The following is a 20,160-nucleotide window of genomic DNA, read 5'->3' on the forward strand; positions in this document are numbered from 1 at the left end:
GGGAAATCCCTCCTGTCGATTTATAATTGACCAATCTTAATTTATATTAAATACAAATCTTATGTTACAAAAGCCCGATAGCTTGCACGTTACCAAACGCGGGACAATTGATTTTTTTTTTAACCCTGAGTTTAATGATCTGGTAGTGTGTATTTTTCTTTTTTTTAAATCGACTCAACTAGAAACTACTGTTCCGCAATGTAGCTATTGGAACAACTACAATGGGAAGGGGAGGGGCTTGTTAACAACAGATCATCTTCATTGTGATTAATATTTTTTTCAACAGTCTGCCGTAGTATTGTAACTTTATTGTGGATAGCTATTGTTGGTAATCGAGATTTGGGGAAATAGATGCAACTGCAGGGGGAAAAACCTCTTGCTTTGCAGAATATAATTTAAAAAATGTAACATTGTATTTTGAAATGTAATCAATGATCATGAAGGGTTAATATCCAGTTTGTTTGAAATGAAAGCTGTATATCGGGTGAAACATTCTGCATGCTGTGTCCCAGATACAGAAATTGATGCTGTATCAGGGTAGTTGCTATTTCTACCTGATCGACTGCATATTGTTTAAAATGTTCATTCAGCAGTTACGTAAACTTTGCACACAATTGTTCACCGGGAGGTGTATAGGGACTGTCGTGTGTAACAGCAAAGCACAGGACTTTAAAAATAAAGCAATTAGCAAGAAACATAGGACAATTTTCATATATATTCTGTGTGGCTGATTTAGAGTAAGCTGTGTTTTAGTGCTCAGCAGACAATGTGGCGTACGTATATGGCACACTGGTGGCTGCATTAGTAGGGACATTAGCATTTTAATCTTGCATGGTTGCTCGAGCTCTCACTCACCATGTGCACCACCATTTATATGGATGCTCCTGCCAATCTCAAACAGGAGTAGTCAAGGTCACCACACCGGCAACCCTACTCAAAAATTCTTTGAGCTTTACAGATACCGTACATCTTTGAAAGTAGTGGTGGTCAACCGACTGATGAATGAAACCCTTTTTCCTTTTAGCATTTAAACCATAGTCTGCGTTGCTGAACAGAGCAAGTTGTGCACCCATCATCACATGGCCAAACTGCTGGTTAAATAATTGTTTTCCTCCCACACAGTAATGTGTGTTCGAGCCGTCCCTATTGCCCTAGTTTCCACCTATTGCGTTTGGTAGGCAATCCGGAAAGGTTGTTTTCGGCACATTTATTGATTCTCCCGCGGTATGTGTGCGTCTAAAATATGGGTGTCACTTTTGCCGTATCAGTAATGCGGCCAGTCTTCAGCGACATTCTGAATAAACAGAGCAAATACGTACTGTTGTGTACCGTACGTTAGCATTTCAACAACACCTGCATCAATTGCATAGGCTGTCATTCTTTGATACATCAGTTGAACCCACACATTAGAATTTAAGTGAGGGCCACACTGATGCATATAATTTTTGAACAATGTGAGCATCCTTAACAAATGGTTAATATTTTGGGGGTTTACATTGTACTTTACAATTTTTGCTTGCAGTCATGAGAGCACCAGGGAGGTTCAGAGCCCTTGTGAGCCATGCACTTGTAGTGCCAATGACGTTAAATCTGCATAAAAACGCTTTGCCAACAAAGCAGTATTATATACTGCAGACGGTATTAATTTGCGCCTTGTAACGTAGAAAATGTGATTGACAGTGACTGGGACTTCTCTGGGATCTCCGAGATGTTCGAGTGTTTTCTGCAGAGGAAACGGTCACGTTTTGAAAAGTATCTTTTACGTGCTGCTGTGGCAGGCTTGCTAATAGTATTTTTCACTTTCACTTCTATTTTTGGTCAATTTTTTAAAAGATTTCTGCAGTTAAAATAATTACAACTCAGTGGGGGTGATCAGCCTCGTCAGGGTTCAGAATTCAGCTTTACAGCATTTTGACCGTGATTCAGAACACTAACTAAATAAACAGTTTGACATTTAGGAAAGTGGCGTTTTTTTGCACCGTGTCACTAGGATTAACAGCAGAAAGATTCTGCTGGACGTGAAACACCGATCTGTACAATAATCTACGGATGTGGCAAACGTATCCTATGAAATGAAAATGGTTCAACGGAATGAAACATGTGCTTTGATTTTGACTCGATGCCTTGCTCATGCTGCGATATTGCTGTACGTTGCCCATGTGTTCTCTTAACATTTCAGTCGTTTACGTAATTGTGGTAAACACGCGTCTCAGAACCGACTCTGGTGCATTGAAATCATTGATTTATTTGAATTAAAAATAAACTCTTATTTGTTATTTACAACGTCAATCGCTCGCGTTTAACCCAGATTGCATAGGCCTAACTAAGCGAGGTGGTGAAAGGTATTGTAGCTCTTATCAACTGAGAGGCTTTCCCATGTCGATCGTAACCCTCCTGTCGATCGCAAACAGACCACACTCGAAAATGGAGTCGGAAAAAGTTTGCTATCATATCCTTCCTCGCCCATGGCAATGTCTTCCTTCTCGTATGAATCGGTTGCGGATTGTGCATATAGATCGTGCAGAGCATTGGGGATGAAAGAGGAGCTACTTTTGTTGTTCAGGCTCATTGAATATTTACTTCGCTTTGACTGCCTGTTCACAGACAATGGCTTCGGCTAATGGCTCCGACTGTGGAGCGGGAAAAGAGCCGGGCAGTCCACGTTCCCGATCACATGCCAATCATACTGGCTACCCTGAGGTTAAATAGCGATCCTTACCTAAAGAATGCTTATCGTTCAGCGCGCTGCATCTTGTGCTCCCCGACGTATTTTACATTCAAAGTACAGCAACCGGGGGGGAGGGGGGAACAGCAGGAGTACCCTGTTGAAAATAATCTGCCTATTGCATCCTTGTGGCGTCGGCAGCGCGAACCTACAGCGATATTACAGCTGAAGGTCTTTGCAAATTCAATGCACACGGTGCCATGTTTACTTAAAAACTACACGCGAGGGACGAACCCGCCCTGCATTTTGGAATAGTCTAAACAATTTGGCTTTAATAAGGTGCTGTGCTCCGAGGATCGTTCCCGGGTTTGTGTCTCGGGGCTTCGAGCACGCAACAATAAATCGCATTATTTAACCCAGGGATTGTGAGTCACGTCTTGAGGTGCAGATCCATATTTTCTGGTGGAGTGTGCATGAAAGCCGTAAACAGATTTCCATTGGTGATCGGAGCCTTATAGATCTTTAGTAACGCGGGGTCAGATACATGCCAATCAAACCTTATCGCGGGGAGGGGGTGCTGGGGGCGTGGGAAATGAGAAATTAGGATGTCTGAACAATCTTTCCTTTCCAAGTTCCACATTGATTCGAAAATATTGCACGGATAGTGTCTGCACCTTTAAGAGAGTTATTTATCGAATTGGTAATCGAACCCCTTTAAGGGCGACAATATGAACAATAGGCGGCTGGTAGACTGCAATAATATTTCGACTGGAAGAGCTGCTTCTCTCCACGACACAATTTTCCGCGACTTGTACAACAAATTTATGTAAACACAAAGTTGCGCTGAAACGATGCTAAACGCATCATTTAATGCTTTCCGCGTGCAGCAGAAACGTAGTAGGGTCGCTAAGTGTTGTAGCTGCCATGGATATTGACCAGCCTTTGCAATCGCCTCTGTGTCTCCCGCCCACGTTTCCATGTGAAGTGCACGGTTACAAAAGTTAATACTTAATTTAAAAGTGCAGAACGAGCACCTTTCATATATCTCTATTTACTGAGCACAACTACATCGAGGGACTTTTTTTTAGAGCTTATACCTTGAAGCATGTGGCGTGTGTGTACTGTTCGTGTGCACAGATTCCAGCGATTTGCAACATATATTTTCAGCAACATTTCCATCAGCATTAGAAAACGATTGCCTGTGTTGTGTTCGAAAGAGGTTTTAGCTGTTGGCTGATCAGGTGATGCACCCACATTTTTTAAAAGTTCTATTACATAAATTTGGTACTTTACAATCGGTTTTGAGAATTTCAAAGTTAGAATGAGCAACCAGGCAGTATACTGTGTCTGTACAACAAAAATAAAAGAAACTGCAGGTGCTGAAAATCTGAAACACAGAACAGAAAATGCTGGGACCGCTCAGCAAGTCTGGCAGTATCTATGGAAAAGAACAGATGAGTTAAGGTTTCAAATATAGACCCCGTGGTCAGCATTGACCAATTGTTTCGAAGAAGTCTACGCGTGAAAGATTAACCCTCTCTCCACACATGCTGCCTGGCCTGCAGACTTAAAACTGAGACTAGCAACGTATTTCAACAAAAGCAAGATACAGCGCATGCTGGATGTCTGACGTAAAATCAAAAATTGCTGGAAATATTCAGCCAAGCAGGCAGCATCAGTGAGGAGAGAAACTGGGTTAATATTTCAGGAACCCTTCAGAAACGTTTATTCTAACGTACTTAAAAATATTTTCAGATTAAGAAAAAATGGCAATAATTTATTAAAATTTGGAAATTGGACTTGCTCATTGATTTTAAAGATCTCATAGATTATCATAGAATCATAGAATTTACAGTGCAGAAGGAGGCCATTCGGCCCATCGAGTCTGCACCGGCTCTTGGAAAGAGCATCGTACCCAAGGTCAACACCTCCACCCTATCCCCATAACCCAGTAACCCCACCCAACACTAAGGGCAATTTATCATAGCCAATCCACCTAACCTGCACACCTTTGGACTGTGGGAGGAAACCGGAACACCCGGAGGAAACCCACGCACACACTGGGAGGATGTGCAGACTCTGCACAGACAGTGACCCAAGCCGGAATCGAACCTGGGACCCTGGAGCTGTGAAGCAATTGTGCTATCCACAATGCTACCGTGCTGCCCCAGCTGTCTCAACCTAATTATAATTACCGTTAACGTGAGAAGTAAATTTGTTTCAGTCCAACTGCTCAGCTGTTGGTGTCCACAATTGTGGATAATTTTAAATCACATTGACATTACCCAAGAGTGACTCTTGGGCTAAACAGCGGGCTTGTAATGCAGAACAAGGCCAGCAGTGCGAGTTCAATTCCTGTACCGGCCTCCCCGAACAGGTGCCGGAATGTGGCGACTAGGGGCTTTTCACAGTAACTTCATTGAAGCCTACTTGTGACAATAATAATTATTATTGTCTTTCTAAATGGAGATGGAACTGCTATTCACACAGATTATAGCAAACAGGGACAGGAGTGGGCCATTTGGCCCTTCCAGCCTGCTATGCCATTCAATATGATCGTGGCTGGTCATCCAATGTGGGTAACCTGTTTCCAATTGCCCCTTCATCCTTTGATCTCTTTAGACCCAATAGCTTTATCCAACTCCTTCTTGAAACCATGCAATGTTTTGGCCTCAACTGCTTTCTGTGGTAACGATTTCCACAGGCTAATCACTCTCTTGGTGAAGAAATTTCTCCTCATCTCAGTCCTAAATGGTTTACCCTGTATCCTTAGACTGTGACCCCTGGTTCTGGTCTCTCCTGCCATCGGGAACATCCTTCCTGCATCTATGCTATCTTGTCCTGTTAGAAGTTTATAGGTTTCTATTAGATTTCACCCCCACCCCCCCATTCTTCTGAACTCCATCAAATACAATCAAAACCGTCTCAAATCTCACCTCGTATGTCAGTCCCGCCATCCCAGGAATCAGTCTGGTAAACCTTCGCTGCACTCCTTCGATAGCAAGAACACCCTTCCTCAGAGAAGGAGACCAAAACTACACACAGTATTCCAGGTGTGGTCTTACCAAATCCCTGTGTAACTGCAGCAAAACATCTCTGCTCCTATACTCCAATTCTCTTGCTATGAAGCCAACATACCATTTGCCTTACTGCCTGCTGCACCTGCTAGCTTCCTTTCAGCGACTGGTGTACAAGGACACCTAATCGCGTTGCACATTCCCCTCTCTCAATCTATGGCCATTCAGATAATCCACCTTCCTGATTTTGCTATCAAAGTGGATAACTTCTCATTTATCCACTTTATACTGCATCTGCCATGCATTTGCCCACTCACTCACTTGTCCAAATCGCACTGAAGGATCACTGCATCCTCCCAGCTCACCCTCCCACCCAGCTTTGTGCCATCTGCAAATCTGGAGATATATTGTGTTTCCTCATCTAAATCATTAATATATATTGTGACTAGCTGGGGTTCTAGCACTGGTACCCCACTATTCAATGCCTGCCATTTAGAAATAGACCTGTTTATTCTTACTCTTTGGTTTCCTGTCTGCCATCAATTTTCATCCATCTCAGTACACTACCCCCAATCTGATGCGCTTTAATTTTAGACGCTAATATCTTATGTGGGGCTTTGTCAAAAGCCTCCTGAAAGTCCAAATAAGCCACAACTCTGCTAGTTACACCCTCAAAGAATTCCAGTAGATTTATCAAGCATGATTTCTCTTTCGTAAATCCATGCTGACTCTGTCAGATCCTGCCACTGTTTTCCAAGTGCTCTGCTATTAAATCTTTTAATTTAAAAAAAAATCCTAATTTAAGGGCACTTTTAGCATGGCCAATCCACCTACCCTGCACATCTTTAGTTGTGGGTGTGAGACCCATGTAGACACTGGGAAACATGCAAACGCCACACGGACATCTAATAAATCTTTTATAATGGATTCTAGCATATTCCCCAATACCGACGTCCGGCTGACTGGTCTATAATTCCCTGTTTTTAAATAGTGGGGTTACATTAGCTACCCTCCAATCTGGAGGAATTGTTCCAGGTATATAGAATCCTGCAAGATGACCACCAATGCATCCATTATTTCTAGGGCCACTTCCTCAAGTACTCTGGGATGTAGATTATCAGGCTTTGGGGATTTATCAGCCTTAAATCCCATCAATTTCCCCAACACCATTTCCCTACTAATACTGATTTCCTTCAATTTCTCCCCCTCACTAAACCCTGTGTTCCCCAACATATCTGTGTGTTATTTGTGGTCCTGTCTTCACAAAGGAGGACAAAGTATGTATTTAGTTGGTCAACCATTTCTTTGTTCCCCATTATAAATTCCCCTGTTTCTGACTGTACGTTTGTCTTCAATCTTTTTCTTTTCACACACCTATAGAAGCATTTAGTCAGGTTTATGTTCCCCCCCCCCCCCCCCCCAAGCTTACTCTTGTTACTATTTTTCCCTTCTTAATCAATCGGTTTGTCCTCCTTTGTTGAATTCTAAACTGTTCCCAATTCTCAGGTCTGCTTTTTCTGGCCTATTTCTATGCTTCTTTCTTGGATCTAATACTATCCTTAATTTCCCTTGTAAGCCATGGTTTGGCCATCTTTCTCGTTTTATTGTTGTGCCAGACTGAAAGGAACAATTGTTGCAGTTTGCCCATGCTCACTTTGAATGTTTGCCATTACCTATCCACCGTCATCCCTTTAAATAATGTTCCCCAGGCAGCACGGTGGTGCAGTAGTTAGCACTGCTGCCTCACAGCGCTGAGGTCCCAGGTTCGATCCCGGCTCTGGGTCACTGTCCGTGAGGAGTTTGCACAGTCTCCCTGTGTTTGCGTGGGTTTCGCTCCCACAACCCAAAGATGTGCAAGCTAGGTGGATTGCCCACACTAAATTGCCCCTTAATTTAGAAAAAATGAATTGGGTACTCTAAATTTATTTTTTAAATGTTCCCCAATCTATCATAGCCAATTCGCATCTCATTCCTTCGTAGTTTCCTTTACTTAGATTCAGGACCCTAGTCTCAGAATCAACTATGTCACTCTCCATCTTGATGAAAAATTCCATCATATTAAGGTCACTCATCCCCAAAAGGCATTACACAACTAGATTGCTAATTATTACTTTTTCATTACACCACACCCAGTCTAGGTTGGCCTGTTCTCTAGTTCAGTGTTCTTCAAACTTTTTTTCCGGGACCCATTTTTACCACCCGACCATCCTTCGGGACCCAACCCGGCCGAACTTCGCGACTCACATCGGCCGACCTGAGCGACCCACGCCGGCCGACCTGAGCGACCCGCCATTTTCTCTTACCTTGTTTGCTGCTGACAAAAATGGAGGAAATGGTTTTGGGTCCCTTTGGCCCCAGTACACGCTTCTCCAATGGAACCTGTTGGATGAAGGTGAAGCCTTCCGGTGTCGCAAAGTATGGAGTCCCCCTCTGTCCAAAGATCTACATTTTTTTCCTGTAAAATTTTATCAAATAAATCTCCCCCGAAGTTGCAAAAAAAATAAAAATGAAATGAATAAAATAAATGAATAACCCTCCCCCGAACTTGTAAAATGAAAAGCTGCGACCGTTTAAGAAAAAACCAGCCGCACTGCGCATACGTGCCAGATCATCTGCCAATGATCTGGCATACATGCGCAGTGCGGCCGCATTTTTTCTACATGTTAGCGGCTATTTTGAAGGCTGCTTGCAGCCGGCGTTATTAACAGCCAGGCTGCTGCGGCTGTTGCGTGCAGATTTGCGCAATCTGGAGCACCGCGATGGACGGCTCCGCGACCCTCCCAACACCCGCCCACGACCCACCTGCGGGTCGCGCCCCCGAGTTTGACAATGCCTGCTCTAGTTTATTCCTCAATTTATTGGTCCAGAAAACCATCCCAGGTCTTCAGTCCAGGAATTCCTTCTCCGCACATTAATGCTCGTCTTTTTAACATTCCTTGTCCCATTTTTTTCATTACAATTTTTCATTGTAGCCCTGTTGAATTTTGGTCCTTAATTTCTCTGCCTAGCACTTTTCTTCTTCTCCTTTCTGTCTTTTGTTCTTGACTCTGTTTCCCTCTCCTCTGACTCCTTACATAGGCTCCCACCCCCCTGCCATTTTAGTTTAAACCCTCTCCAACCACTCAAGCAAACACATTCCCCATGACATCAGTCCAGTGCTGCCCAGGTGTAACCTATCCAATTTGTACTTGTCCTACCTCTCCCATAACTGGTACCAATATCCCAGGAATCTGAAACCCTCCCCTCACGCCATCTCATCAGCCACACATTCATCTGATATATCCTGCTATTTCTGCTCTGACTAGCATGTGGTAGTAACCCTGAGATCACTACCATTTGAGGTCCTACTTTTCAACTTACTTACTAACTCCCTATGTTCTGCTTTTAGGACCTCATCCTTTTTTTTTGCCTATGTCATTTGTACCAATGTGTACCACGACCACTGGCTGTTCACCCTCACCCTTTAGAATGTTGTGCAGCCTTCTGAGATATCCTTGACCCTAGCACGAGGGAGGCAACATACTATCCTGGAGTCTCATTTGCGGCCGCATAAATGCCTATGTATTCATCTTACAATTGGATCTCCGTTTCCTCCCACAAGTCCCAAAAGATGTGCTGTTAAGTGAATTGGACATTCTGAATTCTCCCTGTGTACCCGAACAGGCGCCGGAGTGTGGCGACAAGGGGATTTTCACAGTAACTTCATTGCAGAATTAATGTAAGCCTACTTGTGACAGTAATAAAGATTATTATTATAACTGTTGCATTTCCACACTTTTAAGTCCTTTCCTGTGCAGCAGAGCCAACTGTGGTGCAATGAACTTGGCTGGTACTGCTTTCCTTGAGAGGTCGTTCCTCCAACAGTATCCAAAGTGGTATGTCTGTTTTGCAGGAGATGGGCCACCGGAAATTCCTGCACTGCCTGCTTAGTCCTCTTGCTCTACTTGATGGTCACTCATTCCCTTCCTGTCCGTGGATTCTTAGCATGCGGTGTGCCCACCTCTCTATACGTGCTATCCACGATACCCTCCACGGCACAAATACTTCAGTGTTCCCAGCTGCCACTCTAGCTCTGAAGCCCAGGCTTCCAGGAGCTGCAGCTGAAGACACTTCCTGCACACATCCTGGCCCTGGGCGCCTGAAATGTTTCCAGCTTTCCACATAGAGCAGGAGGAACAGATCACAGCTTTGAACTCTACTGCAATGACTTACCCTTTTAAATTAAACTTTTTGTAAGATACTTAAAATCAAATAATATCAATTACTCTAAGGGCCTTCGTCCATGGTCCTTGTTACTACAGAATGTAGCCCGTACAAACTTTAGATCACAAAATGAAGACCTTACAAAATATAAGCGAGAAAAGTAGCAAATACTTACCTGTCCGTACTCGCCCAATCATTTGTGTGACAGCTAGGACTTGAAATCTTGTAGCCAACTTATTTCTCTTAGAATTATTGTTATTAGAAGATAAAATGGCTTTAAGCCAAAGTGAGTGAAATCTGGACAGCGAGGAAAGGTAAGAGCTTGCATGGATTGTACAACCAGAAAGAAGAAAACTGTGACTCTGTAACCTGACTATCATTTGCTTAATCCACCTGAAGTAAATATCACTAAGAATTTGTAAATTGTGACTACAAATTATTTTGTTGAAATGCATCTGGGCAGAGGGCAGAGGTGTCTTTGTTCATGAATTTCAGAAAGTCAATATGCAGGTACAGCATGTAAGTAAAAAGGCAAATGAAATTTTAGGGTTTATTGCAAAAGGACTGGAGTATAAAAGTAGAGAAGTATTGTTGCAATTGTATAGAGTATTGGTGAGACCAGATCTGGAGTGTTGTGTCCAGTTTTGGGCTCCTTATTTGAGGAAGGATGTGGTGGCATTGGAGGCAGTTCAGAGGAGGTTCACCAGATTGATTCCAGGGATGAAAAGGTTGATGTATGAGGAGAAATTAAAAGTTTGGGCTTATATTCGCTGGAGGTTAGAAGGATGAGAGGGGATCTGATCGAGGTATATAAAATACTAAAAGGGATTAATAAAGTAAACGTAGACCAAATGTTCTTCCTTGGAGAGCAATCTAGAAGAAGAGGTTACAGATCAAGGTTGAGAGGCAGTAGATTTAGAACTGAGATGAGGAGGAACTACTTCGCGCAGAGGGTGATGAATTAGTGGGACTCGCTGCTCCATAATGCTGGGGAATCTGAGTCATTAAATGGTTTCAAGAAGGAGATAGATATATTTCTGATTTAAAAAAAAAAACAACTGGTTAAAAGGAATGTGAGGAACAGGTGGGGAGGTGGATAAGAGATCAGACATGATCTGATTGAATGGCGGAGCAGGCTCAAAAGGCTGAAATGTCTACTTCTGCTCCTAATTTCTATGATCCTAATGGTTCAGAACATAATGCTTTGTATTTTAAATTTCAGTTTGGCCCAGTAAGTTTAAGCTTCCCCAGTGCCACTACAGTATCCCAAACTTTCATGACAGATTCTGACATAACTCTTGTTTGACAAGTGAGTTTTGGTCATGGGACCTGCAGTTATTTTTACATGATCAGTAACTTTGTGACCCACGCTGCCCAAACTTCACAACCCGCCATTTTCGCTTACTTTTAATGTGACAGGTGAGCCTGCTTGGTCCTCCCGATCTCACTTGCTTTGACATCCTGATTTGCATTGGCACAATCAATAAACCCATACCTTGAGAAATCATCTTTGCTTTGTTCCTGATTTCAGCTTCTTTTTTTTTTTTAAATAATATTTTATTGAAAATTTTTGGTCAACCAACACAGTACATTGTGCATCCTTTACACAACATTATAACAATACAGATAATAATGACCTTTTTTATTTAAACAAGAACAAAAGAAAACAACAACAAATAAATAAATATTAAATAACAAAAATAAAAACTAGCCCTAATTGGCAACTGCCTTGTCTCAGGCCACCCCCCCCCCCCCCCACCCCAAGTCCTGGGCCGCTGCTGCTGCCTTCTTTTTTCCCCCATCTATCTTTCCGCAAGATATTCGACGAACGGTTGCCACCGCCTGGTAAACCCTTGAGCCGACCCCCTTAGGACGAACTTAATCCGCTCTAACTTTATGAACCCCGCCATATCATTTATCCAGGTCTCCACCCCCGGGGGCTTGGCTTCTTTCCACATTAGCAATATCCTGCGCCGGGCTACTAGGGACGCAAAGGCCAAAACATCGGCCTCTCTCGCCTCCTGCACTCCCGGCTCTTGTGCAACCCCAAATACAGCCAACCCCCAGCTTGGTTCGACCCGGACTCCTACTACTTTCGAAAGCACCTTTGTCACCCCCATCCAAAACCCCTGTAGTGCCGGGCATGACCAAAACATATGGGTATGATTCGCTGGGCTTCTCGAGCACCTCGCACACCTATCCTCCACCCCGAAAAATTTACTGAGCCGTGTTCCAGTCATATGTGCCCTGTGTAATACCTTAAACTGAATCAGGCTTAGCCTGGCGCACGAGGACGACGAGTTTACCCTGTTTAGGGCATCTGCCCACAGCCCCTCCTCGATCTCCTCCCCTAGCTCTTCTTCCCATTTCCCTTTTAGTTCGTCCACCATAGTCTCCCCTTCATCCCTCATTTCCCTATATATATCCGACACCTTACCGTCCCCCACCCATTTCTTCGAGATGACTCTGTCCTGCACCTCTTGTGTCGGGAGCTGCGGGAATTCCCTCACCTGTTGCCTCGCAAAAGCCCTCAATTGCATGTACCTGAATGCATTCCCTTGGGGCAACCCATATTTCTCAGTCAGCGCTCCCAGACTCGCGAACTTCCCATCCACAAATAGATCTTTCAATTGCGTTATACCTGCTCTTTGCCACATTCCATATCCCCCATCCATTCCCCCCGGGGCAAACCTATGGTTGTTTCTTATCGGGGACCCCCCCAATGCTCCGGTCTTTCCCCTATGTCATCTCCACTGTCCCCAAATCTTCAGTGTAGCTACCACCACCGGACTCATGGTATAGTTCCTTGGTGAGAACGGCAATGGGGCTGTCACCATAGCCTGCAGGCTGGTCCCCCTACAGGACGCCCTCTCTAATCTCTTCCACGCCGCTCCTTCCTCCTCTCCCATCCACTTACTCACCATTGAAATATTAGCGGCCCAATAATACTCACTTAGGCTCGGTAGTGCCAGCCCCCCCCTATCCCTACTACGCTGTAAGAATCCCTTCCTCACTCTCGGAGTCTTCCCGGCCCAAACAAAACCCATGATACTCTTTTCTATCCTTTTGAAAAAAGCCTTCGTGATCACCACCGGGAGGCACTGAAACACAAAGAGGAATCTCGGGAGGACCACCATCTTAACCGCCTGCACCCTCCCTGCCATTGACAATGCTACCATATCCCATCTCTTGAAATCTTCCTCCATCTGTTCCACCAACCTCCTCCCCTAAGTATTCCCCTCCATTTCTTGGAACCTCTCAGCGCTATCGCCAGGGGCTCAATCGCCAGTGCAAACAGTAATGGGGACAGAGGACATCCCTGCCTTGTCCCTCTATGGAGCCGAAAATATGCCGATCCCCGTCCATTCGTGACCACACTCGCCACTGGGGCCCTATACAACAGCTGCACCCATCTAACATACCCCTCTCCAAACCCAAATCTCCTCAACACCTCCCACAGATAATCCCATTCCACTCTATCAAATGCTTTCTCGGCATCCATCGTCACTACTATCTCCGTTTCACCCTCTGGTGGGGCCATCATCATTACCCCTAACAGCCTCCGTATATTCGTGTTCAGCTGTCTCCCCTTCACAAACCCAGTTTGGTCCTCATGAACCACCCCCGGGACACATTCCTCTATTCTCATTGCCATTACCTTGGCCAGGACCTTGGCATCCACATTGAGGAGGGAAATTGGTCTGTAGGACCCGCATTGTAGCGGATCCTTTTCCTTCTTTAAGAGAAGCGATATCGTTGCTTCTGACATAGTCGGGGGCAGTTGTCCCCTTTCCTTTGCCTCGTTAAAGGTCCTCGTCAGTAGCGGGGCGAGCAAGTCCAAATATTTTCTATAAAATTCAACTGGGAATCCGTCCGGTCCCGGGGCCTTTCCCGTCTGCATGTTCCTAATTCCTTTCACCACTTCTTCTACCGTGATCTGTGCTCCCAGTCCCACCCTTTCCTGCTCTTCCACCTTGGGAATTTCCAGCCGATCCAAAAAATCCATCATTCTCTCCCTCCCATCCGGGGGTTGAGCTTCATACAATTTTTTATAAAATGTCTTGAACACTTCGTTCACTCTCTCCGCTCCCCGCTCCGTCTCTCCTTCCTCGTCCCTCACCCCCCCTATTTCCCTCGCTGCTCCCCTTTTCCTCAATTGGTGTGCCAGCAATCTGCTCGCCTTCTCTCCATATTCATACTGTACACCCTGCGCCTTCCTCCATTGTGCCTCTGCAGTGCCTGTAGTCAGCAAGTCAAATTCCACATGCAGCCTTTGCCTTTCCCTGTACAGTCCCTCCTCCGGTGCTTCCGCATATTGTCTATCCACCCTCAAAAGTTCTTGCAGCAACCGCTCCCGTTCCTTACTCTCCTGCTTCCCTTTATGTGTCCTTATTGATATCAGCTCCCCCCCTAACCACCGCCTTCAACGCCTCCCAGACCACTCCCACCTGAACCTCCCCATTGTCATTGAGTTCCAAGTACTTTTCAATGCATCCCCTCACCCTTAGGCACACCCCCTCATCCGCCATTAGTCCCATGTCCATTCTCCAGGGTGGGCGCCCTCTTGTTTCCTCCCCTATCTCCAAGTCTACCCAGTGTGGGGCATGATCCGAAATGGCTATAGCCGTATATTCCGTTCCCCTCACCCTCGGGATCAATGCCCTACCCAACACAAAAAAGTCTATGCGTGAATAGACTTTATGGACATAGGAGAAAAACGAGAACTCCTTACTCCTAGGTCTACTGAATCTCCACGGGTCCACCCCTCCGATCTGCTCCATAAAATCCTTAAGCACCTTGGCTGCTGCCGGCCTCCTACCAGTCCTGGACTTCGACCTATCCAGCCTTGGTTCCAACACCGTGTTAAAGTCTCCCCCCATTATCAGCTTTCCGGTCTCTAGGTCTGGGATGCGTCCTAGCATTCGCCTCATAAAGTTGGCATCGTCCCAGTTCGGGGCATACACGTTTACCAAAACCACCATCTCTCCCTGTAATTTGCCACTCACCATCACGTATCTGCCCCCGTTATCCGCCACTATAGTCTTCGCCTCGAACATTACCCGCTTCCCCACTAATATAGCCACCCCCCTGTTTTTCGCATCCAGCCCCGAATGGAACACCTGCCCCACCCATCCTTTGCGCAACCTAACCTGGTCTATCAGTTTCAGGTGCGTTTCCTGTAGCATAACCACATCTGCTTTAAGTTTCTTAAGGTGTGCGAGTACTCGTGCCCTCTTTATCGGCCCGTTAAGCCCCCTCACGTTCCACGTGATCAGCCGAGTTGGGGGGCTTCCCACCCCCCCCCCCCCCTTGCCGGTTAGCCATCATCTTTTTCCAGCTTCTCACCCAGTTCCCACGCAGCTGTATCTCTCCCAGACGGTGCCCCCCCGCCCATCCTTTCCCGTACCCACTCCCCCCTTTCCCCAGCAGCAGCAACCTAGTAATTCTCCCCCCCCCCCCCCCCCTGCTAGACCCCCCGCTAGCGTAATTACTCCCTCCATGTTGCTCCCAGAAGTCAGCAAACTCTGGCTGACCTCGGCTTCCCCCCGTGATCACGGCTCGCACCGTGCGACGCCCCCTCCTTCCTGCTTCTCTATTCCCGCCATAATTATCATAGCGCGGGAACCAAGCCCGCACCTCTCCCTCGGCCCCGCCTCCCATGGCCAACGCCCCATCTCCTCTCCCTCCCCACCTCCCCCCCATCACCACCTGTGGGAGAAAGAAAAGTTACCATACCGCAGGATTAAAACATAAAACCCCTCTTCGCCCCCCCCCATTCGCCCCACCACTTTGTCCAAACGTTCATTTTCATAATCCAATCATTCCAATTTTTCTTCTACAATAAAAGTCCACGCTTCATCCGTCGTTTCAAAGTAGTGGTGCCTCCCTTGATATGTGACCCACTGTCTTGCCGGTTGCAGCATTCCAAATTTCATCTTCTTTTTGTGAAGTACCGCTTTGGCCCGATTAAAGCTGGCCCTCCTTCTCGCCACCTCCGCACTCCAATCTTGATAAACGCGGATCACCGCGTTCTCCCATTTACTACACCGAGTTTTCTTCGCCCATCTAAGGACCATTTCTCTATCCTTAAAACGGAGGAATCTCACCACTATGGCTCTGGGAGTTTCTCCTGCTCTCGATCCTCGCACCATAACTCGGTATGCTCCCTCCACCTCCAACGGACCCGTCGGGGCCTCCGCTCCCATTAACGAGTGCAGCATCGTGCTCACATATGCCCCGACGTCCGCCCCCTCCACACCTTCAGGAAGGCCAAGAATCCTCAAGTTGTTCCTCCTTGCGTTGTTTTCCAGTGCCTCCAACCTCTCCACAGATCGTTTCTGGTGTGCCTCCTGTATCTCCGACTTCACCACCAGGCCCTGTATATCGTTCTCATTCTCTGCTGCTTTCGCCTTCACGACCCGAAGCTCCTGCTCCTGGGTCTTTTGTTCCTCTTTCAGCCCTTCAATCGCCTGTAATATCGGGGCCAACAACTCTTTCTTCATTTCCTTTTTTATCTCCTCCACGCAGCGTTTCAAGAACTCTTGTTGTTCAGGGCCCCATATGAAACTGCCACCTTCCGACGCCATCTTGGTTTCTGCTTGCCTTCCTTGCCGTTGTTCCAAAGGATCCGCTGCAATCCGGCCACTTTCCTCTCCTTTTTCCATCCGTGTCCAGGGGGAACACCCTTCTGGTTTACCGCACGGTGTTTTTAGCCGTTAAAATTGCCGTTGGGGCTCCTATCAAGAGCCCAAAAGTCCGTTCCACCGGGAGCTGCCGAAACGTGCGACTCAGCTGGTCATCGCCGCACCCGGAAGTTGATTTCAGCTTCTTAATGGGTCGCTCACCGTGAAGCTCTCACCAGCACTGCTGGCAGCTACAAAATGGAGTAATCTCTCTTGTGCCTAGAGCATGTGACGTCAGTATATGGATGCGTGACCTGCTCTCTGCTGCTGCTTCTGGAGAGAAGACTCCATTCATTTTCTAAAATAATCCGTTCTGGCCCTGCGCACTGCTGACGGGGTATGCATGCACGGGATGGCCGGCATTCTGAAAGCCAGTCAAAGACAGCATTTTTAAAAGCCAGTCGCAGCTGTTGGGCATTTCTTCACACGATCAGGAGCCCCGCTACCCTCCCCACACCTGCCAGCAACCCACCCGCGGGTTGCAACTCTGAATTTGAAAATGACTGGAATAATGCATCACGTGTTGCTGGGTCACAGAGACCAGAATGAGCCAAAGTTTGATCTCTTTTGCTAGTTGGATAATCAACTAGGACAATGGTGGTATACACTATTCGCTACAGAGAAGGAAAGGTTTGTTACATGGTGCATTGTACTTGGTATAAAATAATGTGTATGCATATGTGATGACTTGATTGGAATTTGCTGTAAAGATGCCTGGTGCCAAGCAACTTGCTAAACCCAAATAGCTACTTGGGAAAGGTGGTGGTGTCTCTACCAGGGTATAAATTAAAATCTTTAGAGGGAAGTATTTGAAGACTAACAGAAGTTGGAGGCCAGTCAGAGTGTTGTTTATATGTTTTGCTGCTAAAATGGAACACTGCATTCCTTAATGTGGGCAGTTTGAGCAGCTTGTGTAACCAGTGTTGTTTAAGATGCTGCAACATTTGATATTCTACAAACACTTTTTGTGGAAGCTTAAAAATCTAATCTATTGAGCTTGCATTTTGGATGGATTCTATGCTGATGTCAGTTCAGTGTAACCAGAGGCTCTGAAGATCACCAAGCCTGTCATTTGTTCTATGATGGTTGCCTTTCAGTTGGAAAATGTGCCCTTATAGTATATAGTGTCCTGCTGTTTAGTCCTCTAAATTAATTCTGAAGTTTGAAGTCTGCAGTCAGTTCATTGCTGTCTTATCATTCAAATAAATGTTATTTATGTCTATGGAACTCTGAGAACTGCAAAATTCAATGTCCTCACCCCCCGCCCCCTCACCCCCACCGTGCACACGCACGCACACACTGCTGCAAGTGGACCGAATGGCTGCATGCCTCAGGCTTGTGTCACTGTTGAAACACATGCTTTGTTTAACATACAAAGCACCATTAGTTTTACATATCTTTCACCCAATGATAAATAGCACTGGAGGAGCTATGGGTGTTATTACAACCAGGGTGGGAACAGTGCATGTATTATCTAGCCCCATTACTCCACAGGCTGTACTATTAATTTAAGAGTTTAATTTTATCTCCAAAATGGTCAATTGTCTACCTTCATTGCTGGCACCCATAATAAAAGAGATGTTCATCAGGCGTCGTTCAAGAAACAACAAACCTTCTGTGGCCTGTGCGTGTTTATAAGCGAGGCAGAAAAATCTCAGCGCAAATGTCTTCGGTACCAGCGAGCTGCCATCTTCTGGTCCTATCCTCATTGGCTGAGACACCCGGTTACTGGGATCGTGCTGTGCTCAGGCTTGATGGGCTGAGTTGTGTTCTCTTATTTGTGTAATGGGGGTGACTGGCTTGTTGAAGTGAGCTTTCTGTGTGGGGGGTGAATAATGTCACTAATACTACCATCTGTCTCTTCACAGCGAGCGAGGTTGAACAATGTCCAGTAGTGGAGCTGAGACACATTGCAATGTTTCTGGGGGAGGTCATTGGGATATTGTCCTGCCCAATCCTGTCCCTAATTGATCACTGATCATCTTCCCATGTCAACCGTGCAATGTGACTCCAGTGCCGTCCTTCAGCCTCCAGTGGAAATGATCGGGTTATCCTCACTGAGCAAGCAAGGTTCAACAATGTCCAGTAGTGGAGCTGAGACACATTGCAATGTTTCTGGGGAAGGTCATTGGGATATTGTCCTGCCCAATCCTGTACCGAATTGATCACTGATCATCTTCCCATGTCAACCGTGCAATGTGACTCCAGTTCCGTCCTTGAGTCTCCAGTGGAAATGATCGGATTATCCGCACTGGTCTTCGTGATGTGACTCGAGATTGCTCAGGAAAGGAAGCGAACAAACCTGTGACATCGGGTGAAATTGAGACGCTTGCTGGGCACTGGCGTGTGGGGGTGGGAGAGAATCCAACGAATATGGTTCCTAACTGCACCTCGTGAAGTTGATGGGTGAGCCGCCATCTTGAACCTGCTGCAGTTCCCTGTGGCGTAGGTACACGCACAGTGCTGTTAGGGAGGGAGTTCCAGGATTTTGACCCCAGCCACGGTGAATTAACGGCCGATGTGGGTCGGAGAAGGACGACGCGGAAACGTTGGTATGGAGTGGCTTTACTGTGAATGGGACGAGGTTGGGCTCGGCGGGGGGGGGGGCGCGGGGCGACTGGGACCACGACGGAATGGGATTGTCAGCTGAGAGCTAGAGGTGTGGAGAGGGAGCGGGTCTCCCTGTTTTTAAATGTGCTGTGAAATAAAACACAATCTTGCTTTAAAAAAAAAAGAAACAACAAACCTTTTAGTTTCTGATAAAACAAAACTTTTTTTTAAACAAGCTGCAACACTGGTTAACGTACAATTGTAATCTGGAAGTCTAACTATCTCTCTTCTGAAAACAATTCCCCCAGCGCGCGCACACAGACGACCAGAGTCTCTTTGCAGAGATGGGCTTTACAGGATAGGTGTTATTAAATAAAGGATAAAGTTTGCAAGGTCTCGACACTGTTGATCTGGAGTTCCGTCATGGTCCTGGTGGATGTCTGGAAGTTCTCATCAACGGGATGGTGCTGTGGAAATAAATATATGGCTAGATCAATTATTTTGGTCTCTGCTTTGCAGGTCCAAATGCAGACAAGTTACACTCCGATGAGGATTCTCTGGCTACAGGTTGATAGCCACACAATTTCAGGCAAGGCAGAGAGAGAGCGAGAAGAAGGGAAGCGGTAGTCTGGCAGCCTTCCATTCTCAGCTTATTCCCCAACAAGACTTGACTTCAAAACCAGCAGTTTCAAAACTTAAAGGTTGGCTCTGCCATGTGATTTCCAGTAAGTCACCTAGCCTTTGTCTTTCAATTAAAGTGACTGCAGTCCAAAACCAACAAACCGCGATGCTCACGTACCAAGCAGGTCAGGTGATTTCTTGGATGAAGGCAGGCTTGTTTCTAGTTCAATATATACTTATGACCTTCTTTAAAACAACTCCAGGTCAGCATCCAGATTGCATTACAGACAATGCAATGTCCTTGCATATAAAAGAAAAATTCAGTCTTGAAAGACATTGGGTGGGATTCACCATTTCCGAAACTAAATGTTGATGCCAGACTGAAATGATGGACTTCTATGACAACAATATTGGTGCCGCT

General features: G+C 45.9%; 1 protein-coding gene and 1 pseudogene across 5 annotated transcripts in view; both read left to right on the plus strand.

Annotated features, from left to right (window-relative positions):
- The window catches only part of bcor (BCL6 corepressor), a 471,432-nt gene that overhangs the window by 8,934 nt on the left and 442,338 nt on the right, over window positions 1-20,160 (plus strand). The window lies entirely within an intron of this gene.
- Window positions 18,180-18,291, plus strand: LOC140428936 (small nucleolar RNA SNORA57; annotated as a pseudogene).

The sequence above is a fragment of the Scyliorhinus torazame genome, chromosome 8 (assembly GCF_047496885.1).
Source record: "Scyliorhinus torazame isolate Kashiwa2021f chromosome 8, sScyTor2.1, whole genome shotgun sequence".
Taxonomy (NCBI): domain Eukaryota; kingdom Metazoa; phylum Chordata; class Chondrichthyes; order Carcharhiniformes; family Scyliorhinidae; genus Scyliorhinus; species Scyliorhinus torazame.